General features: G+C 42.5%; 1 protein-coding gene across 2 annotated transcripts in view; it reads left to right on the top strand.

The window, feature by feature from the left end:
• RB1 (RB transcriptional corepressor 1) overlaps positions 1 to 26,196 on the top strand; it is a 3,440,561-nt gene that overhangs the window by 697,852 nt on the left and 2,716,513 nt on the right. The window lies entirely within an intron of this gene.

The raw sequence follows: 26,196 nt of genomic DNA, 5'->3' as shown, positions 1-26,196 counted from the left end.
TGCTACAATTTCAGCAACATACCCTGGAACTCCTCAAACAAAAATGTCTTCCTTTCCTGCTTCTGCAGAATCTAAAGAGTTGCAAGAATTAATGCATTCTGCAAGTCAAGTAACTTAATACACCTTGCACTGTGGTTTTGACACCCTAGAAGCTTCTTGCAGGGTAGCAGTCACCGGTTCTGTCCTTAGAAGGTTTGCATTGCTTAAGGTACAGCCCTTGCCAGACCATGTTAAATCTAAATTGTTGGATGCCCCCTTGCACAAAGACAACTTATTTGGCACTAAGGCAGAAGAGGTCTTAAAAAGATGGAAGAAAAAGCAAAATCTATGCAGACATTTAAGGATTTCTTACATGTCCAGCCACCCAGGTTCAGCAGGCATTGTCCCTCCAAGCAATGGTCCTTTCCTGCTCCCACCAGGTCATTTCAGTCCAGACCCCGGGGAACCAGACCCCACAGACAGCAGCCACAGGGAATGCAGAGATCTAAGCAGTGGTCTACCTCCACTTCAAAACTTGGGAGTTCTAAGCCACCCCCTTATGGTAAGAACTCACAGTGACTCTCCTCCCCCACCCCTTTTCTATGCCCACCTCTACTTACCCCTAGGAGGAAAACTCTCCTTTCATGCAAACACTTGAGCCACTATTGCCAACAACTGCTGGGTTCTCAACATAGTGTCCCAGGGATAGATTTTCTTTCCACACCCTTCCAACTCCAAAAGAGTTCCCAGATCTACCTCCAAACCAGTGGGCAGAGGAGCAAAAGCAAGTCCTTTCCCTGCTCTCCATGAGGACAGTAGAACATGTTCCTGCGGAATAGAAAGGCCAAGGTTTCTACTCCAGACTTTTTCTGGTACCCAGGAAGGAGGGCACCTGGCAGCCCATCCTTGATCTCTCCATTCTAAGCACCTTCCTGGTGATTCCCAAAATTCAAAATGCTCACCCTCCAGCAGCTGCTACCCATGGTCTCCAAGGATGCTTGGCTAGCCATCCTAGACCTAAAGGAGGCCTACCTCCACATTTCTATCAGGGAATCATGCAGGAAATATCTCCGTTTCAGGGCAGGATCTCAGCACTTTCAGTTCTCTGCGCTTCCCTTTGGCTTATCTGCTGCTCCCAGAGATTTCACAAAATTTCTGGTTCCGGCCATTGCCTTTTGCAGAAATGGGAATATACCGATTTACCCATACTTAGACGACTGTCTAATTCAGGCAAACAGCCAGGAAAAGCTGCTCAAGCACCTGGCCTTTGTAAAGTCCCTACTAACCTCCCTTGGATACACAATCAACAAAAAGAAATCCAAACAGGTACCCACCCAAAGGATTATATTCCTGGGAGCAAGCCTAGACACAGCATCCCAGATAGCATTCCTTACACCAGACAGACAAACTTTCCTGACAGCCTACTTCTGTCAACTAGCCACCAGACCCAAACTACCTGCAAGGAAAATCCTGCAAGCTGTGAGGTTCATGGCATCTTGCATTCTACTCCTTCCATATGCTAGACTGCAAATGAGGAAACTTCAGTGGTACCTAAAAAGCCTTTGGTGTCAACACTCTCAAGACCTGGAGACTCTTGTACATGTAATACCTTGCCTCAGAAAAGATTTTCTTTTAGTGGGCAACAGCATGCTTCCTCAACAAAGAACTACCTTTCTCACCACCCCACGCTGCCCAGACCTTCACCACAGACGCATCAGATTATACCTGGGGTGCACACCTACACGGCAGGTGCATACAGGGCCAATGGAGCCCACAGCAAATCCATCTGCACATCAACCAAAAAGAGATGATAGCTGTCCAGCATGCCTTGATAGTTTTCAAGACCTTTCTCTCCTGATCAAAACAGACAACACAACTGTGATGTGGTATATCAACAAGCAGGGAGGGACTCAGTCCTACCCTCTATGCAGGCTGGCCATCACCCTTTGGCACACAGCCTCTGCCATGCAACTCCACCTGTTAGCACAATTCCTACCGGGTTCTCTCAACTCTGGTGGACCACTTAAGCAGAAATCTTCTGGACCCACACGAGTGGCAGCTCAACAGAAGAACCTTCACCCTAATATCTCAGAATTGGGGCACCCAAAGGTCGATCTCTTTGCCTCCCGCACCAACCATCAGCTCAGCAAGTTCTGCACCAGTGAGCATCACTGCATGGCTTGGAAAGTGGATGCCCTGTCATTCCCCTGGGTCAATCTATCGGTCTATACCTTTCCTCCACTACCTCTCATCCCCAGGGTACTGCTCAAAATAAAGGAGGAAAAATCAAGAACAATTCTTATAGCTCCAGACTGGCCTCGCCAGCACTGGTACCCCTTGCTGTGCAGCCTGTCCCCTCTGCCACCTTGGCATCGCCTTCAGATTTCAAACCTCCTGACCCAGAGGGAAGGGGAATTCATGCATCTCCAATTGCAGACACTCAATTTGACAGCTTGTCTTATTCCCTGACCCCCAATCAATCTGCTAACCTTCACAAACAGGTTCTAGATGTTCTACGTGAGGCCAGACACCCTAGCGCTAGGAAGTCTTATGCTGACAAATGGAAAAGGTTCTGCACCTGGATTCAGGCTAAGGGAGCCAATACGGTACAGCCCTCCCTCCCTCTCATTCTGGATTACTTAGCTGATGTGCTACACAATGGACTCTGTTTTTCCTCTATTCAAATTCATGTCTCTGCTATCTCTGCTTATTTTCCCACTGAGCAGCCACTTTTCTCACACCCTCTGTTCATACAGTTCCTAAGAGGGGCTAGCAACTTGAGGCCACCCAGAAGAGCACCAACCCCAGCTTGGGACCTTGGCGTCCCCCCCCCCCCTTCAAACCTGCCTCTTCAGCAGACCTAAAATTTCTCTCCTAATAAAAAGCTTTCCTTCTGGCCATCCCTTCAGCCAGAAGGGTCTCTGAGCTGCAAGCACTCATGGCTGTGGACCCCTTCGTCATCTTCCATGCTGACAGGGTATTCCTCAGGACTAACCCATCCTTCTTGCCCAAGGTGGTGTCCAGTGTGGCTCTCAACCAATCCATTCATTTGACCACCTTTTTCTCTAACCCACAGAACAAGGGGGAAAGGATCCTGCATTCTCTAGATGTGCAAAGACATCTCAGATTCTATCTAGACAGGACAAAATCCTTCAGAAAGTCTGATCATTTGATGGTTCACTTTGCTGCAGGGGCAGAGGGCAAAACCATCTCCAAATGGATAGCACACTGCATCCATTTCTTCTACAAGCAACATGAAAAGCTTCCCCTCAAGGGGTCAGGACTCACTCCACCAGAGCAGCCTCCACCACTGCAGCTTTTCTCAGAGGAGTCCCCACCAGGGACATCCTGGAGGCTGCCACCTGGACATCTGTTCACACCTTCACCTAACATTACCACCTGCCTATCTTCTCCAAATCCAGGGCAAGATTTGCCTCTGCAGTCTTGCAGGGCATCCTAACCAGCCCCTAGTTTCCTTGACTGCCTCCACCCTTTTCCTCAGCTTTGGGAATCAACCCAAATGTGATGACCACAACAGTGAAACATGAAGAACACAGTACAGTTGTGTACACTTACTATAAATGTAGATGTTCGAGTGTATTCACTGTTGCAGTCCTGGTTTCCCTTCCTTTGTATCCCCCCTCTTCTTTCTTCTCTTTTCTTACAAGGGACATATTGGTGTTTACTTTCTACTGGTGGGGTTGTTTCACCAGAACCTGGCTCCCACTTGGGGGCTCCTGACAGATTAGGGCAAGAAAAACTGATGTAATGGCGTTGGCTGCCTTACTTTATACTACTGACGACCTGACGTCAGTCTTGAAGTGACGGCAACAGACGCTGAAATACTAAGCCTCTGGTATTCGGGCTGGCCGAGAGTTACTCTGGCAGGGATAACCCAAATGTGATGACTGCAACAGTGAATACACTCGAACATGTACATTTATGGTAAGTGCACACAACTGTACTTTGATTGGTGGTGGCATCCATCCTCTACTCCAGGGTCTGGCTGTTCTCTTGGATCCCTTGCTTCCTTTAGATTTCCTGTCTGGCATTTCAGATTCATCTCCTCAGGCCTGTTCTCTTAAATGAAAGAGGCTCTCCATTTGGGTGAAGAGAGATCCTTGTTCTTCCTTAAGTGGTGAGTTTGCATGGAACCCTAATGCTTATTGGTAATAGTATGACTTTGACCTGATGTTCCAGACCCAGAGTACTTTTATCCTGCATCTCTGCAAACAGTGACAATGTTCTTTGTGTTTCATTGTTGCAGTCATCACCTGTGGGTTATCTCTGCTGTGGTAGCCCTTGGCCGGCCCGAATACCAGAGTCGATGTTTTTTGCGTCTGCTGCAGTCGCCTGTAGTCTGACATCAGTTCGTCAGTGCTATAAAGCAAGGCAGCCGATGTCATTACATCAGTATTTCTTGCCATGGTGCTCGTAGCAGAAGCAGTTTGCATGAGTACTGGTCGGCCGCTACCAGAAGTTTAATTTCAACTGAAAACATCTAAAGCTAAGTACCGCATTGGGGATCCTTTTTTTTTTCTTGTACTAACCGATGTCCGAAAAAGTTAATAGTTGTCTCGACTGTGGAAAGGAGATCCCACACCGAGACTTCCATTCTTACTGCGTCACTTGTTTAGGCCCAGACCACGATGTCACCCGATGTCCTTCAAGGATGCATCTGCAGTCCTAACATATGGGTTGTCCTGCCTCAGGCAGCCCTTCGGTCGGCCGGATTCCAAAGTCTGGGTCTGGCCTCGGCTGATGTCGCACTTCACCCGACGTCATAGCTGCTGTGGTATAAAGGCATCAGCCGATGCCATTTTCCTCAGTCTTTCTTGCCGCGCGGTGCCCGAAGCAGAAGCTGTTCGCAAGTGCCGGTCGGTCAGATCCAGAGATTCCTACTACCGAAGACTTCTAAAAAGCTAAGTACCCCGTTGGGGACTCTTTCTTGCCTCAGCTGATGTCAGACAAAGTAAATAATTGTTTAACTTGTGGGAAACAAATACCTCATAAGGATTTCCACTCTTTCTGCCTTCCTTGCTTAGGCCCAGACCACGACGTATCAGCTTGTCTAGCCTGTGCTTCCTTCAACCGACGGACGCTTAGACATCGGTCGGAGTTTGCAGAGGAGTTTTTTGGTCCCGCTTTTGCATACAAAATGCCGTCGGAGACTCCGACTACACAATTAGCTAAAAAGCGCAAGGAAAAGGACCGACACTCGCGGTCCGCGGTTTCAGCTGAAACCACGGTTAGGCCAACTGCGAGTGTCTCGGTTTCGGCTGAAACCGAGTCCTCGGTTCTTCCTTCGGCCGAAAGCATGCCTCCGATAGCCGAGGCCTCACAGAGCATGGCTGAATCTGCTACAGGATTTGTCAGACACTATTCCTTTAGACATATCTACCCCTGCACGTGGGGCTGCTAGACCCCCTGCTTCTTTGTCTATCAAGGCCTTTTCCAGGGCTAAAGCAGCTAAATCTTCTAGGGCCTTACCTGCTAAAACTCCCTCACACAGGCCTACCTCTAGTTCCCAAATACTCAGCCTGGCTGAGGATCTTATTTCTTTGATCAGGGGATCCCAACCTCACCCAGACAGGGCCTCTCAACCCCCTCCAGATAAGAGGCCTAGGACTGAACCCCCGGAACCTGTCTCTACAGACTATTCCTCGGATGACTCAGATATTTCAGACCATCAGGAAGGCCCATATTCTCCTTATGAGGATTCTGATGCAGAAGACTCCATTCCTTCTGCTTCTCCTCCTGAAGAATTTTCTTTTGGGGAAACCCTACATGCTATGAGGGAACATTTCCAATGGCAGGGCCAGGATTTTTCAGATTCAAGGAAAAGGCTAAGGACTTTTTTACACTTACCACAGCATAGGCCTTTAGCCATTCCACCAGTACTAACAGTTGTTGATGATGCATATAATGATGCCTGTACTGCCCCTGATTCTCTTCCTTCGGCCCCTGCCAAGCCTGACAGATATTACAGGGTCCCGGACACACACTACCATTTGTATAAGGCTCCTGTTGCAGACCCTGAAACCATTTCACAGGGCCCTAAAGGTGTGGCAGCTGCCTCTGCCAAAAACCCTCTTCCCTCTGAAAGGGAATCTAGAGCATTAGAGAGATGGGGTAAAAAGGTTTATACTTCTGCTACTCTTTCGGCCAGGGCCTTAAACTGTCAATTTCACATGATTCAGTACCAGGAATTTTTGTTAGACCAGCTAAATAAAAAACTGTCCTCTCCTGAACCTATAGACCGTAAGTCCCTTCAGGATTTGGTACATAACTCTCAGCAGGTCAGTAACCATTTCTTAAAATGTGGCTATGATGCACTGGAGGCTTCCTTTAGATCAGCTATGACTGGAACAGTGATTCGAAGGCATGCCTGGTTAAAAGAACAATCCTTACCAGACCATGTTAAGTCAAAACTCCTAGATGCTCCTATGGAGAAACAAAGTTTGTTTGGCTCCCCTGCACAGGAGGTTCTAAAGAAAGTGGAAGAAAAAGCAAAATCTGTTCAAACAGTCAAGGATTTTTTACAGGTCCAACCTCCGAGGTTTAGCAGAAATTGGCCTTCGAAGAATTGGTCCTTTCCAGACACCTCCAGAGCACAGAGAGGCAGAAATAGACGCCCAAGAGGCAGAGGTCAATCTAGGGGTGCCTACAGGGGACGTCAGTGGCAACCTGCCAACCAGAGAAGCGCTGCCACAGATTCAACTACAACCACTTCCACAGGACAGACACAATGACTTGGCTCTGGTTCCGCCTACCAGGGAACAACTGGAAGCACCCTTGGGCGGAAAGCTAGCCTTATTTTCCGACAACTGGCATTGCATTACAGCAGACAAATGGACTTTACAAACAATAGACAAGGGCTACAGGTTTCACTTCCACACTCTACCAAAAAAGAGAGGAATGCCAAACCTACCATCAAGCCAAAAAACAGAGGCTCAAAGACAAATCAGCAACTTACTAAGGATGAGAGCTATAGAAAAGGTACCACCTATGGAACAAGGCCAAGGATTTTACTCCAGGCTTTTCCTTGTACCAAGAAAAGAAAATCAATGGAGACCTATTCTCGACTTGTCCGCACTGAACACATACCTCATTGTTCCAAAATTCAAAATGCTGACCCTCCAGCAACTTCTTCCCATGCTGGGCAAGGAGTCTTGGCTGGTGACTCTAGATCTCAAGGAGGCATACCTGCACATCCCTATACGACCAGATTGCAGAAGACACCTCAGATTTCTTGCAGGATCAGAGCATTATCAATTCTCAGCATTGCCCTTTGGCTTATCTACTGCGCCCAGAGTATTCACGAAATGCCTGGCATCAGTAATTGCTCATTGCAGGCTTCAGGGAATTCAAATTTACCCATACCTGGACGACTGCCTAATACAAGCGGACAACAAGGCAAAATTAACAAAAGATTTGGAAAATGTCATACAACTGTTGCAAGCCTTGGGATACACAGTCAACATGCAAAAGTCAAGACTAGTACCATCCCAAAGGATAACATTTTTGGGTGCAGAACTGGATACATCAACTCAGATGGCTTTTCTCACAGAAGAAAAACAAAAGCAACTACCAGTCTATTTCATGACATTAACAACACAAACTCAGCTTACTGCAAGGAAAGTCCTGCAAGCCCTGGGTTACATGGCATCCTGCATAATATTGATTCCGCATGCCAGGCTGCATATAAGAAAGTTGCAATGGTACCTAAGGAATGTATGGTCTCAACACAAGCACAGTCTAGAAGCCCAGATTCCAATAATTCCATGCCTGAAACAAGAATTTTTGTGGTGTGCTCAGGCCTGTCAGTTGAACAGAGGATTGCCTTTCCACAAACCACATCCAAGCCAGACCATCACCACGGATGCCTCAGACCTAGGCTGGGGGGCACACATAGTGGACAAGTGTATACAAGGCCTATGGACCCAAGACCAGCTGAATCTACACATAAATCTAAAGGAGATGCTGGCAGTGAAACATGCAATCCAGGCATTCAGACCACTCCTTCAACAAGGTCACCTGCTGATAAGGACGGACAATACCACAGTCATGTGGTACATCAACAAACAGGGGGGTACACACTCATATCCTCTATGCTGGATGGCAATGGACCTGTGGAATGTGGCCCTGAATCTCAACATTCAACTACAGGCCAGATTTGTACCAGGAAAAGAAAATTCACTAGCAGACACCTTAAGCAGAACTACCACGGATGCTCACGAATGGATGCTGCATCCAGATATCTTCAAAGCCATAACAAAGAAATGGGGACTGCCAGAGATAGACCTGTTCGCCTCCCCACACAACCACCAATTGAAGAAATTCTGCACAAGAGCATACCACCCACTTGCCTGGAGGGTGGACTCCCTTTCCTTCAGCTGGAAAAACCTGACAGCATATGCATTCCCACCTCTTCCTTTGATGTACAAAGTCCTACTGAAGATCAAAGAGGATCAGCCAAGGGTAATCCTGATAGCTCCAGACTGGCCGAGGCAGCATTGGTACCCGCTACTGAGAAGCATGTCTCGGACACACGCATGGCTTCTACCTCTATGTCCCTTACTTCTAACACAGAACAACTACAAGATCCTACATCCAACTTGAAAACACTGTAGCTAGCTGCTTGGAATATTGCATAAAACAAAATAAACCAGATTTATCTCAGAGGGTTAAGGACATTATCCTGGAGGCACGCAGACCCTCCACAAGGAAAACTTATTCAGCCAAATGGAAAAGATACCTCATTTGGAGTGCAGCAAAGGGAGAAAATGTCTCATTGGCAAACATAGCACACATCCTGGAATACTTAGCAGAACTGTTCCACAAGAGCCTGTCCTACTCCTCCATTAAGATTCATGCATCATCAATTTCAGCAGAATACAACATGGATCCTCCTGTCTTCTCTCATCCTCTACTCAGGCAGTTCTTGAGAGGAATCAAAAATGTAAAGCCTCCAAGGAAACCACCTTTACCTACATGGGATCTTAACTTTGTGCTGGAAAAGTTAACACTTCCCCCTTTTGAACCAGCAGCAACAGCAGACTTAGAGTTCTTATCTTGGAAAACTGCTTTCCTGCTAGCGATCACTTCAGCAAGAAGGGTATCTGAGTTACAGGCATTAATGGCAGTACAGCCCTTCCTTATCTTCCATCAGGATAGAGTGTCTCTGAGAACTAACCCTACTTTTATGCTAAAAGTGGTCTCCAGAGTATCATTGAACCAAGCGATTCATTTACCTACATTCTTCCCCAACCCACAGAACAGGGGGGAAAGACTACTACATACCTTGGATGTGCACAGACAATTACGCTACTATCTGGACAGAACTAAGACCAACAGAAAAACTGACCAGCTTCTGGTAGCATATGCAACAGGAATGCAAGGAAAAGCAATTTCAAAACAGACAATCTCAAAATGGATAGGAAATTGCATTAGATTTTGCTACTCTTTTCATGGAAAGACAACTCCTGAAAATATCAGACCTCACTCCACAAGAGCTACAGCCACCACTACAGCTTTCCTACGAGGAGTGGCTACCAAAGACATTTTAGAAGCTGCTACTTGGAGCTCCGTGCATACATTTGCCAAGCATTATAATCTTCCTTTATACTCCAGATCCCGAGCAGGTTTTGCAACTGCTGTTTTGCAAGGGATCTTGACTACACCATCTTTATCTTAGTGCCTCCTCCGCCAGTTTGGCTATGGTATTCTACCCATATGATAGGACTGCAGATGCATCCTTGAAGGACATAGTACAGTTTTGTACCTACCATAAATGTAGATGTCCGATAGGTATGCATCTGCAGTCAGGATTACCCACCCTCCTTCCCCTCTGTGGTATTCCTAGGGTACTTACCCCTCTTTTAGCTAGCTGGGGGAATTTATTATGGTGTATTTGTTTGTATATATGTATATATATATATATATATATATATATATATATATATATATATATATATATATTATTTTTTGATCTCTACTGTTTGGAATTATTTGCATTTATCCAAATTTAGCCTTCCTAGAGGGCACCTGGCATCTGGGGCAAGAAACACTGAGGAAAATGGCGTCGGCTGATGCCTTTATACCACAGCAGCTATGACGTTGGGTGAAGTGCGACATCAGCCGAGGCCAGACCCAGACTTTGGAATCCGGCCGACCGAAGGGCTGCCTGAGGCAGGACAACTCATATGTTAGGACTGCAGATGCATACCTATCGGACATCTACATTTATGGTAGGTACAAAACTGTACTTTGCCAGTTCTGTGCCTTCTTTAATGAGAGAAGCATTCACCACAGAGCTCTTTTTATAGACCGTTATTTTCGTGTTCCATCTTCGCATTTCACGTGTCAGCCAACAATCAGCAGACATTCTGAAAAAACGGAGAGATAGATAGAGACAGACCACACAAGGCTAAGCATTCCAATGATGCTACGTCTAAGCAGGTGATCGGTTCTCTGGAATTCAGTGAGGTGCTTTGGCAGCCCCTGATGCCAGATTCGTTATCTACACAGGCCTCTACTGAGACATTTTCGGAGTCCAGTATGCCGCAGAAGTCTTTTACGTCTTCCGAGCCTTTAGCTGTCTCTGCCTCTGTTAGGTCTGTAGCCCGCTATGCAGGCACCGGCCTGTCACACTACTGAATCTAGACAAAAACGGCTTTTCTTCCGACTACCGTTTCTCTGACTGACAGATTCTCTCAGGCCTAGAAGCCAGGCCACTCCTAGGAAATCTGGCTTCTAGCCACCATCTTGCTCCTGCTCCACCTCACCAAGCTCAAATGCTGAAAATGGCGGAGGATCTCATCTCCCTTATCTGGGGTAGTCAGGCCACACTCTAAAAGGAAAAGGCACCCTTCTACAGAAATTATGACAGAACAAGATTCTGAGGAATCTGACTATCCAGTTTTTGAAGAGGAACAGCATCCCTTAACTGCTTATGAAGATTCAGACGCAGAGGAATCCATCCCTTCTGCCTTCCCTCCAGAGGACCTTTCCCTTGGGGAAACCCTTCACTCCCTCAGGGAACATTTCCAATGGGAATCCCAGGACTTCCCATGGTCTAAGAAAAGACTTAGAGAGTTTCTGGACCTGCCTCAGCGCATACCCCTGGCCACCCCCCCTATTTTAGAAGTGGTGGGTGATGTTTTCCATGAATCCCGCTTAGCCCCTGATACCCTCCCTTATGCTCCCAGTAAACCTGACAGGTACTACAGAGTACCGGATTCTCACAAATACCTGTGCAGAAATCCTGCTGCAGACCCAGAGGTCATTACACAGGGACCTAAAGGGGATAAGTCTAGTTCTGCCAAAAATTCTCTTCTTTCTGACAAGGACTCCAGAGCTCTGGACAGATAGAGTAAAAAAAGTATGCATCTCTGCAACCTTTATCTATTGGAGCACTCAGTTGTCAGTTCCATATGTCAAAATATCAACAACACACTTTGGAACTATTAAAACAGAAAATTGCTACCTTTCCTGACTGTGCCAATTCAAAAGAGTTAGCCAATTTACTGCATTCTGCCTGTCAAGTGGCCACTCATTAAAATGTGGATATGATGCCCTAGAAGCCTCTAGCAAGGCAGCAGTGACAGGATCTGTTAGGAGACATGCATGGCTAAAGGAGCAACCTCTCCCTGATCATGTCAAGTCTAAACTTATTGATGCACCCCTAGATAAGGAGTGCTTGTTCAGGGAAAAGCAGAAGAGGTGCTTAAAAAGATGTAAGACAAAGCAAAATCTATGCAAACAGTAAAATATTTCTTTCAGGTACAACCCCCCCCAGGTTCAGCAGGAACTTTCCCTCTAAGCACTGAGCCTTCGCTGAACCTAGCAGACAGGGCCAAGGTAAGCCCCACAGGGGCAGACCATCCAGGCCCCTATCCCGGGCCAGTAGAGAAGCAAACAGTGGACCACTTCCGCCTCTAAGGCAGGGAGTTCTAAGCCAACCTTTTATGGCAAACACTCCCAGTGACTCCCCCTCCTCCCTCTGCCCTCCCTTCACTCATCAAAAACTAGGAGGAAGGATCTCCCTCTTCAAATACAGTTTGCTTTCTGTAACAAAGGACCAGTGGGTCTTGAAGATAATTTTTCAGGGATACAAATTCTCTTTCAGCGAACTCCCAATTTCAAGAGGGTACCCAGACTTACCTCCAAATCATTGGGCAGAGGCATTGAAAAGGGTACAAACTCTCATATCCCAGGGGGCAGTAAAACCTGTACCCCCAGATCAAACAGGCAAAGGATTTTATTCCAAACTATTCCTTGTTCCCAGAAAAGAGGGCACTTTGCACCCCATCCTGGATGTCTCCATTCTGAACACCTCCTTGGTGGTCCCCAGATTCCGAATGCTAACTTTGCAGCAGCTGCTGCCTATGCTAACAAAAATGCCTGGCTAGTGACCCTAGACCTAAAAGATGCCTACCTCCACATCCCCATCAGGGAGTTGTGCAGGAAATTCCTGCACTTCAGAGCAGGCTCACAACACCTTTCAGTTCTCTGTGCTGCCCTTTGGCTTATCTCCTGCACCGAGAGTATTCACCCAATTCTTGGCCCTGGCCATAGCATTCTGTAGACAAAAATATACAGATTTACCCTTACCTAAATGACTGCCTCATCCAGGCAGAGTGCAAAGAAAAGCTGCTCCAAGATCTTCTCTTTGTCAAATCACTACTGACTTCCCTAGGGTTCACCATCAACGAGAAGAAATAAAGCAAAACCCCACCAGGAAGGTCATTTTCTTGGTAGCTCTGCTAGATACAGCATCCCAAATGGCCTTTTTATCCCCTGAAAAGCAGGGCTTCCTGACTCTCTACTTTACGCAGCTGGCTTCCAGAGGTCACCTCACCGCAAGGAAGTTCCTGCAAGCCCTGGGGCACATGGTATCTTGCATCCTTCTTATGCTTCTGGCTAGGCTTCACAAGAGAAAACTTCAGTGGTATCTAAAGAACCTTTGGTGCCACCACTCTCAGTCTCTAGAGACCTCTCTCCATGTATAATGGCCGAGTTTCTGTGGTGGGCAGAGACCTGTACCAGGAACAGGGGTCTTCCCTTCATCCTCGCCCTACTGGCCAGACCATCACCACTGACGCCTCAGACATTGCTTGGTGTGCTCACCTAGCAGGCAGGTGCATCCCTAGGTCTTTGGGATGCCCAGCAACTTCACTTGCACATCAATCAGAAAGAAATGATGGCAGTACAAAAGGCTCTGACATCTTTCAAACCCCATTTCAGGCCAGGGGTTCTTATAAAAACAGCATCACAGTAATGTAGTATATCAACACATGGGGGGGGACCCAAGCTTAGCCCCCGTGCAGGTTAGTCATGAGCCTCTGGCTTACAGCCACCTCAATGGGTTTACACCTAATTGCCCAATGCCTTCCAGGGGTCAGCAACGCCCTAGCAGACTACCTAAGCAGAAACTTACTGGACCCCCATGAATGGCAACTCAACAGGGAAATCTTTTGCAAATCACTCAGGAGTGAAGGACTCCGGAAATGGATCTCTTTGCCTCTCACCTCAACCACCAGCTGCAAAAGTTCTGTACCAGGGAGCATCACCTCCTAGCGTGGAAGGTGGATGCCTTGACCTTCCCCTCTAACTCCCTCTTTGTGTGTGCTTTCCCTTCTCTGCCCCCTTATTCCCAAGGTTCTGATCAAACTAAGGGAGGAGAGACCAGAGGCCATCCTCGTTGCTCTAGATTGGCCCAGACAGCATTGATACCCCTTACTGCGCAGCCTGACCTTACAAACCCCAAGCAGCTTCCCCTGATCTCAGACCTCTTGACCCAGGGGAGAGGGAAGAAACTGCACCCAGACTTGCAGACTGTCTCTCAGCATGGCTTATACCTTAAAAGCTAACAAGGAGTCCCTGTTAACCAAACAGGTCCTAGACATCATCAGAGACCAGAAGGCCCAGCACCAGAAAATCATACGCAGGAAAATGGAAAAGATTCGGCTCCTGCAGCCAGTCCAAAGGGGCCAGTACCTCCCATCATTTCCATCGCTCTTATCTTGGATTACCTAGCAGAGTTGCTCAATAGTGGCCTCTCTTTCTCCTCTATTAAAATCCATGCCTCAGCCATTTCTACCCATTTCAATTCAGACCCACCCCTCTTCTCTCATCCTTTAATTAAGCAATTCCTCAGATGGGCTTCTAATATCGGACCTCCCAGAAGGCCTCCCATGCCACCCTGGGACCTGAATTATGTTCTAGAAAAAACTAACCTTACCTCCTTTCAAACCTGCTGCTTCTAGAGAATTGAAATACCTCTCCTGGAAGACTGCCTTCCTACTAGTTATCACCTCAGCCAGAAGGGTATTAGAGCTTCAGGCTGTCTCATGGCTGTTGAGCTCTTCATCATTTTCCATGTAGACAGGGTCTCCCTGAGGACTAACCCCTCTTTTATGCCCAAGGTGGTATCTGATATGACCCTCAGCCAGGCCATACACCTACCCACCTTCTTTCCCAACCCTCAAAACAAGGGGGAAAGAATTCTGCACTCACTAGATGTGCACAGACAACTTGGATACTATCTGTACCGTACTAAACCTTTCAGAAAAACAGACCAACTACTTGTCAGCTTTGTCCGTGGGGCAGAGGGGAAGCCCATTTCCAAACAAACCATTTCCAAATGGATATCGCACTGTATCCATTTTTGCTACAGACTACATGGGTAGGGTCTATATTAAAAGACCGAAGAGGTGTTACATCGAACACCTCTTGGTCAACACATAAAGAGCGAATGCACTAAAGCATGAATGCTCAAAACAGCGATTTCTTTCCCTGGGAAAGAAACTGCTTGACCATCCCCGTATGTTTGCCCCTTTCCTCACTGTAGTGCGATCTCGGAATTGGTATATTTAGTTAGGAGGGGTGGGGGGCACAGCCCCCCACATTATGTTTGAAAGTGTGTGTGTGTGTGTGTGTGTGTGTGTGTGTGCTAGCGATGCTTTCCCAGGGAAAGAAATTGCTGTTTTGAGCATTTGCGCTTTAGTGCGTTCGCTCTTTGTGTCGACCAAGAGGTGTTCGATGAAACCCTTCTTCGGTCTTTTAATATAGACTCCATGGGAACCCCCCCCCAAGTCTATCTGTACCCATTCCACTAGAGCAGCCTCCACTTCCACTGCCTTCCTCAGAGGAATCCCCACCAGGGACATCTTGGAAGCTGCCACCTGGACCTCTGTCCATACCTTTACAAAGCATTACCACTTACCTCTTTTTTTTCTAAGTCTAGGGTCTAGTTTTTCTATGCAGTTCTGCAGGGCCTGCTGACCCATGCCTAGGACTCTAACCTTTCCTTCCACCTCTCTCCTCAGCTTTGGGAATCCTCCTACAGGTGATGACTGCAACAGTGAAACATGCAGAACATAGTACAGTTGTGTACACTTACCATGAATGTAGATGTTAGAGTGTATTCACTGTTGCAGTCCTGGTTTCCCTCCCTCCATCCCCCATATAGCATCTTTCCCTAGGGGGTTATAAGTTTCTCATGGTGGCTTTTGGCCACTAGGACCACTTTTCCTTATTTCCTTGTGCTTCTGATGGGTTAGGGCAAGCTAAACTGATGTAATGATGTACGCTGCCTTGCTTTATAACACTGACAACCTGACATCAGTCTACAGGCGACTGCAGCCGACGCAACAAAACATTGACTCTGGTATTTGGGCTGGCTGAGGGCTACTACAGCAGGGATAACCCACAGCTGATGACTGCAACAGTGAATATACCCGAACATCTACATTTATGGTAAGTGCACACAATTGTACTTTGTGTAAGATGGAACTTTGGCTCAGGACTGGCTAGTCAGGCAGCTCCTGAAGAAAGTTTTACTATGCCATCCTTTGAAGAACCGCTGCTCTTCTTCTTTGGAATTGAATTTTATGTTCGACGGAGTTGGACACTCTCAAGTTTAAAATGTTCAAATCAAGATGGCTGCCGTCCTGTAAGCAGTGTAACTCTATAGCTCTACTACTCTCAAAAATACAACAAACAAATTCAATGGGACAGACGTTAATATAGCATTAAATAACATTACTGAGACAACAAGGATCATACCTGATCTAAGTATTTGCGTCTGGTTTGAATTGCTGAAGATCTTGTTTGAAAGATTGATTTTGATTTTTTCCTCTGTTCCCTGCCTCACTGCTGCCTGCTGTACATGTGGTCTGGACCTTCGAGGCCTATTCTCAACTGAAAGTAAAAGAGACAATAGGAAAATCCAGTTATGTCTCAGAATCCTGACTCCATGGAAACTCAAATTACTAAGGCGAAATTCTCTGCTATAGCATCTCCAGAGAAGGCTGTAACTCTGAAAAGAGCTAGAACTGCCAAGCAACAGGATATTTCAAAACCACCAGCAAAAGTGAAATCTGATCCTACTAACATGGAGGAATTAAAGTTAGCTTTACAACCTATTCAAACAGCAATCCAAAGCTTCTCACACCAGCTTAAAACTTTCAGTGAATCCTTTGACAGAATACTAACAAGAATAGATAAAACAGAAGCAAAGGTGTTTGACAATGAGTTAAAAATTGATCAACTACAGAAAGATCAAAAAAATAATGCTACAAACATTATGGCTATGCAGCAGAAATTACTGGACCTTGAAGCCAGATCCAGACGTAATAACCTTATTTTAAGAGGCATCCCGGAGCATGTAGATCAACTTGCTTTACTAGAGAACATATCTGCAATTTTCGCTTTATTTCTCGACAAAGCACCTCTCTCAGATCAAATAATAATTGAACGTGCCCATAGAGCACTAAGGCCACCTTCTGACAAATCCAAGCCGAGACCTGTATATGTGAAGATCCTCAACTATCAACATGTAAACAAATTACTTATTGCAGCTAGAAACAAAAAACATACAGAGTGGAATGGCTTAAAAGTATTTCTCTCATCTGATCTCCCTGCTCTGATTAAACTGGAAAGACAAAAACTAGCTCCCTTTTGCGCATACTTAATCAAGAAACAAATAAGATTTCAGATGAGATACCCCAACACTCTTGCTTTCTTTTATCAAGGATCCAAATTCTTGGCGACAAAAATTACAAGGAAGCTTCTACAATTTTTATGCAAGCATTTAAAGAATGTCCGGATCCATCGGTGCAAAACTAGTAACTGATTTATAACCTGCAACGATGCAGGAACGCCAGAGGTTAAAAGCTTATTCTGTCCTGTTCCTAACTCACCATATTAATGCTCAGATCTGGAGCCATTACAGCGCCTTGAGTGACCGACATGCAGCCCTGTTCCCTCGTGGCATCCTTTAAAAAAATGCTCTCAGAATCCCAACTACTCGCCATGTTGAATATTATTCTGAGGAACTTTGACCCATTTATTTCCCATGAGCAGAGAGGTCTCTTAAAGTGGTAAGACTCTTCTAACGGCTCGCCATTGCTTGTGCTTCCAATCACCCTGACGTCGAGGAACTATGTCTTATACTGAAGTTATCAGACAGTCTTATACATGGTGTGCTCAATAGGAAGAGACTGGTTCTTATAATTTAAGTAATTTAAGCATTTTAAACTTGTGTGTTTAATTTAAGTAATTTAAGCATTCGGCTCAGCGAGCTCTGTTATAACCTGCATCACGGCTCCTCGCATACAATATGATTGAATAGCCAAGCTCACGCTGCTATGGTTTTTTGGTTCATACTATTATATTCTGAAGTCGCTGAGGTAGTTGCAGTCAGTGGTTTTTTTTTTTTTTTACAGCTGTACTTAGTGAATTGTGTAATTGTTAGAAGGGAGAATTTTCAGAGTATTGTTTTCTCAAAGAGAAGAATGTGATACAATGACTGATTGGATTCATGATGTGTAAAAACAGATTTACTGCTGCTCTTTTTAGGTTAACCAAGCGCCTCATGTATTCTACTATTCTGTTGAAGTTAGTTGCTACAGCACGTTCAAAAGCTCCCTGTGTTACTTGATGAAACTCAAACCTCAGCGTTAAACCTACAATTCTTACTCTGTATAATTATGTATATATATATATATATATATATATATATATATATATGTATATATACAAGTAAGTACAGCTTGAGCAACGGATTTAATCTGGATCAATTTAAACTTACTCCACAAGATTATATTGTCCCCTTTTTGTGAATTACATAATTCTACACAGTCAATATAGGTACAATTGAAACCAGGTCTCGTAGCAGCCCTGAAGGCTCGCCTAGAGCAGAGCATCACATAATATGGTATGAAATGCAAAATCTCTTTTTGATGGTAAAGGTGATGTTACAGTTGCTTCTTAATTACTTGAAAATCTGTTGTTTTGGTAGCAGCGACACTCCCTCTCGGGCAGTTTGCACTGCCTATGCGAGTGAACCATTTACTTCCTCTTTTGTCATCTCCCAGTTGGGGTTCGCTGTAATGGCTCACTTATTTGCTCGGGGTTGGTAGTGGAGTTTTGTGGGGTTGAGAAGCTGGCCCGACACTTGGCATTCCGCAGTGGGCACCCCCATGCACGCACCTACACCTGGAGCAAGCTTGGGGTCCCCAATACATCCAGAGCATTTCTTTGGAGATAGGCCCATGTGTTTACAGGGAGGTCATGCGGGGTCTGCACGGAGGGCGCCCTGGCCGAGAATCGAATTGGAGGTACTTTAGATGTGAAGCGGCAATGCTGGCCGAGACACCTTAGCAGATACCCCTCGTGTTCCATTCACTACTAACCCCTAATCTAGACATGTTGATGGATGGCTATATATACATAAGACTCACAGATTACCTCTCACAGGTTAAATCGGGATCTAATGCTAAACCCACTGTAGCTCCCAACCTTGGCAGAAGGCTTAGATAAAATAGGGACGCCCTTTTACATTTTCAAGGCCTTTTAGTGGGCTTTTGTTCTTAAGGCTGCATAACTCATGGCATACTCCTTGATCTTTAAAACGGTGGTTAGGTATAGACCGATATGCCTTGTATGTACTTGGATTAAACAATTTATACTGTAATAGCATCCAAGAAAATGTATTGACTAATATATACACTGATGGTGATAATCACAGATCTAAGATAATAAGTACATTAGAGTGGTATAGAGCATTGAGGATGTTTGAAATCCTAATAACCTATGAATATAGGTAACATATAGAAGAAAGTAGAGTGCTATGAAAGATTAAGAATTGCTGTGCAAAATATGTAGAGTGCATGTACATTTTTTTTTGACTGTCAATCTCTTTTGTTCATGTTTGAACCTATAATTTTTATAACTAGTACTTTACTGTTGTCTCTTACTGCTCATTTCAAGTAATTTTCTTACACAATTGTTATGGTTGGTTAATACTAGCAAGACTCTGATGTAAGTCTTATTGTTATGATAAGGTTGCTTATGTTGGTATTACTGTGGTGTTAAAACTACTGCTTTGATTTATGAATTACTATTACTAATGTATAATCTTAGGTTTTAATAACTACTGTAGCGGAGCTATGAGTGTTTCTAAGAACTGCTTGGGATAGTTATGCATTTTAGTTTCTGGTGTTTTAGGACTTGTTTTCTGGGACTAAACTGTTTCCCCATTTGGGACAGACCTAAGATTCGCTATAAAAGGTTATTGAATTTTATTCTATTCTTTATTTTCCCAGAACCTTCCGGGCTTTGGGGGAGGTGGATAGGCACGGGTATTAAGCAGGAAGGAATTTTTATACTTGCCCAACTCGTCGTTTCACCCTTTTAGAAAACAACAGTTAATTATAAATTCTCCACCTTTTATACTTTCTTTTAACTTGCATATGATAATTAGCGTATGTGGGACATAGAATCATGGAACATCAAAGGGTTACAAGCACCCAATAAAAAAAAACTTTTCATGCATCTGACTCTCAAATCTACATCTAATATTGTTTTCATTCAGGAGACACACCTTCTCAATCATTAATGGGATCACAATAGAGCTAGACCTTGGGTTAAGAAGATTGTTGCCTCGGGGGCTGCATTTAATAGTGCAGGGGTAGCTATTATAATTAAAAACAGCTTTTTATATGATATAGGGAAAACTGACTCAGATAATGAAGGTAGATGGTGTTATTTTACTACGACCTGCCCTAGTCTTGACAAACCTGTCTTAATTGTTAATATATATGCTCCATGCTCAGCTCAACAAAATTTCGTTATGCAGATATACAATCTACTTACTATATTTCCTAACCACTATTATATTGTAGGGGAGATTGGAACTCCGTACAGGACCCTAAAAAGGATAGATCAAATACTAAGGCCAAATTTAGTGTCTCTGCAACCATGTCTCTATCAGAACTAAAGGAGGATTTCGACTTATTTGATCCCTATATCTTTTTAAACGCCTCCCATAAAAGTAATAAATTCACCTTCTACTCCAATTGTGCTAAAAGTTGGTCTAGGCTGGACTTTTATCTGATTTCCTCAGCATTCCATAGCCTAGACATTTCTTTTGCCAGTTTCCCTAGAACCCTTTCCGATCATTCTAAGATTTCTCTTTCTATTCATTGGCAGAACAAAAGTTCTGCAAAGAACACAGCTAATTCATGGCATGTAAACCCCAACCTTCTCATGAAGGAGGAGATTACTTCTCAAGTAGATTCTTACCTTGACCAATTTCTAAAATCCAGTGATGCCTTATGGCCCTTTTAGATTGTGAGTGGGCTGCAATTAAGGCTATGATCAGAGGTTTTCTCATCAACAAAGCCTCATACTATAAGAAGCTCCTCAATAAAAAGAAATTTGATATAACCTCTGAACTCCATAAGATAGAAACTGAAATTCAGGAAAAACGCTCTCCAGAGTTGGAAGAACAAATGATAAGGTTACAAAAAGAACTTTTGTCTCTACAAGCTGACAACCTTAACTTCCATGAGATTAAATCGTTGGCTTATTACGCGGATCTAATACAATCCCCCTCCAACAGTGTAGTTAACCTGAATAGATCATCCCCTTTTATATCAGAAATTCACTATCAAGGAAAAGAATATCAGAAGACTAATGAGATTATTAAAGTATTTGAATCATTATACACCCAAATTTATGGCCCTATGGTAAACTCCTATAATAAAGAAGAGCTACAACTTTTTTTGAATAATTTGTCCTTTCCTAAACTTTCCGAGGAACAAAATAAACTCCTAGATAGAGAAATTTCACTACAAGAAATCACCATGGCTATTAAGACTCTTAAACCTAACAAATCACCTGGCCCTGACGGTTTTACAGCCGAATTCTATAAGAAATTTATTACAAAGGCTTTGCTTTTGTTGTTTAACTCTATTGCGTCCACTGGATTTAAGGCTATACATTTGAATGCTTCTAGAACTATTTTTATTCCAAAACATAATGCTGATCTCAAAAACCCTTCGAACTACAGACCCATCTCTATAGTTAATTTGGATATGAAGATACTGGCCACAGTGCTAGCTAATAGACTGAAAGTAGTTATCCCTCATATTGTGTCACCTGAGCAATCTGGTTTCATCCTAGGTAGGCAAACAAATGATCACACCTTATCTTTGGAAGCTATGATATAGCTCTCCTCTATAAATAAATCCCCTATGTACGCTCTAGCAGTTGACGCCTCCAAAGCCTTTGATCGTATTAGCACAGAATTCCTATTTGATATCCTTCCTTACTTTAACATTCCAAACTCATATATTAGTAAGATCAAAACCCTATATGATACTGCTCATACTATTTTACAAATTAATAAACAGGCATCTAATAGAATTAAAATTAACGGTGCAAGGCAAGGCTGCCCTCTCTCCCCATTACTCTTTAACCTATACATGGAACCATTATTCATAATCAAACAGAAAACATATCATCATCCACCTACCTTGTTTAACACGAACATCTTTTTCTCGGCTTACGCTGATGACTTAAACATTTATTTTACACTCCGCTGTTCTGACCCGATTAAGATCGTTTCCTCCATTAACACCTTTTCTAACCTCGCAAATTATAAACTCAACAGAGATAAATCATTAATTTTCCCGATAAATATACATACATTCTACACTACCTAATATATTTGCTAATACAGGTTTTAACACCAAACAGCAACTGCTATATCTAGGCATATCCTTCTCTCAAGGAAACTCCAATCATTATCAAGACAATATCGCTAAATGCTGGTCAAATGTCCAAAGTGATCTTAACAGATGGTCTAAACTTAAGCTACTTTTTTTAGCTAGAACTGCAATCATTAAAATGAACATTCTTCCTAGATTCCTGTTTATATTGAATGCAACTACTACCATTTTACACAATAACTTCTTTTTCTCTCCTCTCAAAATTTATATGGGCCCCTAAATCTGTTAGGATTAGTTATGCAAAGCTTACCTTCCCTAAGGAACAAGGTGGCCTGGACCTACCCGATTTTAAAACATACTGTGAGATTATAAATGGTAGTAGAATTTTAAATATTGCTTCCTGTGCTAAAGATCACTCGCCTTGGGCCCCGGCATGGGTTGTCCTTTATAACAACTATGTTAAAACCTTAAACATTAACCCTGCTGCACTCCCCTTTTTAAACAAAGCAAATATTGGCAAACTTAAGCTAATAAAGGGTATTTTATTTAACATAAGGTCTCTTCAGAACCTTTTTAACTCCTTAAATCTGATCCATTCATATAACACTTTACAACCACTTCACCTTAACCCTAATCTAAGATTGAACGGACAGATGCTAAATTTGGACCAATACCCCCTTCTCAAGAACACGTCCATTTCTGATCTATTTCCTTTTAAACATCACTCACTCTCTAGTCTAAGATCTAATCTGAATTTACCTAAAAAATATACGATTATATTAAGGCAAATTAGAGAACTTACACGAGATTATTTGGATCACCCAATGGTTTCTAATAAGGATATATCAACCTGCAAAACATTGTGGAAATTGTTTCTTTTGAAAAAAAAATGATTTCAAATACTTATAAGGCTATTATCACACTGAAATCTCATAACGAGATCATTTTCTCCAACTATCGGCTAAAAATCAACCCTTCTATTAACCACAATCAGATCTCTAAAGCTATAAGGATTAGCTCCAAACATATACCCTTAAAAAAACTGAAATATACACAGATCATGATAATGAATAATGTGTACTTTACTCCTGACGTGCTTAATAACATTTTCCCCAACTACTCCCCTAAATGTCAATTTTGCTCTAACCAAATGGATGATATTTTACACGCTTTTTGGAGTTGCAAATGTGCACACAAGCTATGGTGTGCTTTAAGAGTGTTGTTTGAGAAAATGGGATATGAGAAATCTACTCTTTCATGGGAATTTACCATTCTATACATTCCACCTGCTGGTCTCTCTCAGCTGAAATATAAAGTCCTAATCTCTATTTTTATGTTAACTAAATATTATATTTCTTTGAATTGGAAAAACAGGCACTCTTTATCATGGGGAGGCTTTAAATCTCTGGCTATCAAGCACCTCAAAGCACATAAATATTTGTTCCACAAAGTTAATCATAAACCAATACTTAAAGAACTCTGGAGAATTTTATTTGATCATATATTAAAATGATTGCATATTTTTGTATGTTCCTTTTCCTGTTACCTTGATGTACCTGTGTTATATTTTGTTGGGCAATGTATATCTGTAAATAGTTTCTTACTGTTTTTTTAGTGTGGTCTAGATGTGTTTAGTAGACATAGTGTTTCCAAGATGTTATATGTTATATGTACAATCTATTACCATAAAAGTATTTAATAAAGAGATTTAAAAAAAAAAAAAGAGTTGGACACTCTCCCATTCAGATTGGTTGATTTGGCATTTCTAAGGGTTATCTTTTGGAAGATGCTTTTCTTATCAGCCATCACCAATGCTTATAAGATAATTGACCAACAGTTTCTTATTTGTAGAGAATCCCTTTTCAGTCTTTCACAAGGGTCAGATATCCATTAGGACCAACCTAAGTTTAGAAGAATGGAACAGCTTTTAATTTACTTTGAATCTATTTATTTTTTTAAAGAAACACCTTTGTCTATGTCGTACGTAATAATTCAGTAATCATAAGTGAAAACAAACCATACTGACATATGTTCAGTTGCAAGCATTATACATCATGTAGAATTTTCTGTACAGAACATTACATAGCTCATTCAGTTCTTGTCTTCCCTTAAACCTCATTCCTCCTCCAAAACATTATTCTGTATGCATTGTTCTCATAATTCCCATTTTTTGCATGTAATATGCTTCTACCCTTTTCTAAAGATCCTATTTGTGGTTCTTTTATTTCTGTTACTATATTGACTACTGCTAGTACAATTCATTTAGAATTTGTTTGCCATTTTCTAGGGACTAATTTTTTTGGCAGCCATCAGAATTAAACTCATGAAGGTGTTACTTGGCAATTCTAATTCTTTATCACAGCTCAAAAAATATAATTTCTTTAGTTGCACCGATTTGTTCACCTAGTATTTCTGAAAGAATAGTAAGCAGAGAATTGTTAAAATCTGCCAACTCATTGCATTCCCAAAAAATATGTTAATAATTACCCCTTTCTTTCCCATCTTACCTCCAACATTTGGAATCTACCTGAGGAAAAATTCTTTGGAGTCTGCTCGGGTATAAAAATACCTGTGCAAACACTTCCAACCAAAACTCCTAAGTCTTCTAAACTTGGTTGTATATTTAGGAGCCATACATATATCCTGCCATTGTTTCTTTGTGAATTGCTTATCCAGACTGTTGTCTCCAACCTTTCTAATATCCTCTGATTGAGTCCTATAGTTATCCTGCAGTATTTTGTATGCCCTACTAATTATGCCTTTTTGACAGCAGCTTCTGTCTAAATTCTACTAAAAACTCTAATAGTACTGGTCTTTCACTTAAGATCCACCTATTACTTTTTAAAAAAAGATGAGCCAGCACGTACGGTTCACTCAACCACAACTTTATTTTAAAGCAGGTTCCTGTAAATAATTATAGGAACCCAAAATTGTAAAGCATACCGGTTTCGGCCATGTCATGGCCTTTGTCAATGCTGTAAGTTTGATACAAGTCAGAAAACCCGACCCCTAGTGAGCAACCAATATATAGTACACATTTAAAGTGGTATATATCCTTATCAAATGCATAAGACGTGAAACAATATATTGGAAAAAGACAACATTTCTACCCCCATAATAATAATGATTCATCATAATAAACATGTAGAATACATATGTTATCATAAATATCCTCAAAATTATTGTAGGGGCAAGGGAAATGTACAATAACAAAATTTGTGGGCCATAAAAAAATTATTAGGAAAAAATCCTTAGTTCCCATATAATTGTATGGTAATAAACCTACAAAATTTATGTTAATCATAAATATTCATTCCCACTATTGTCAGAGTATTGGTTCAAGCAACCTCTCCAAATAATATATCATATGTGCACAAAAATTATGATGTCAATAAATCACCTCAATAAAACATAGAAATTGTATATACATATTCCATGTTCTTATTAAATTGGAAATATCCCTTGAACCAAAAGCAATAAATGGTACATAAACCAACATTCCCTAAATCATCATATATATACATGAATTATGAAATAGTCTATTCTAACATGTTTAACCCAGGTCTGAATAAGCCACCCAATTGGATTATCCACCTATTTTCCATTTGATTGAGTTTTTGATGTCATCCGGCTTTAAAACCCCTGTGAAGGGTTATCCTGTCTATAACAACAAACCGGAAAATTGCTGAGGCATGTTCCAAAGTATGTTTAAATAAGGCATTGGCAACACGTTTATTCTTTATTGCACTTAGATGTTCCCCTATTCTAAATTTGACTGGTCTCGACGTTTGTCCAACATAAAATGCAGAACAGCTACAGGTTGCCAAATACACAACCCAGTCTGTACTGCAATTAGAAAAACCCTTATCTCAAAAATTCGGGACGTATTTTTACTAGAAAATTCTTTTGTTTGCTGCAAATGTTGGCAAGCAGTACAGTGACCACAAGGATAACACCCCCTTAATAATTCACCACTTAAAGTTCTTTCTATGTTTTATTGAGGTGATTTATTGACATCATAATTTTTGTGCACATATGATATATTATTTGGAGAGGTTGCTTGAACCAATACTCTGACAATAGTGGGAATGAATATTTATGATTAACATAAATTTTGTAGGTTTATTACCATACAATTATATGGGAACTAAGGATTTTTTCCTAATAATTTTGTTATGGTACATTTCCCTTGCCC

Source organism: Protopterus annectens, chromosome 5.part1, assembly GCF_019279795.1.
Source record: "Protopterus annectens isolate FY-2018-M chromosome 5.part1, PAN1.0, whole genome shotgun sequence".
NCBI classification, from domain to species: domain Eukaryota; kingdom Metazoa; phylum Chordata; order Ceratodontiformes; family Protopteridae; genus Protopterus; species Protopterus annectens.
This window is presented reverse-complemented; position numbering and strand designations above follow the sequence as displayed.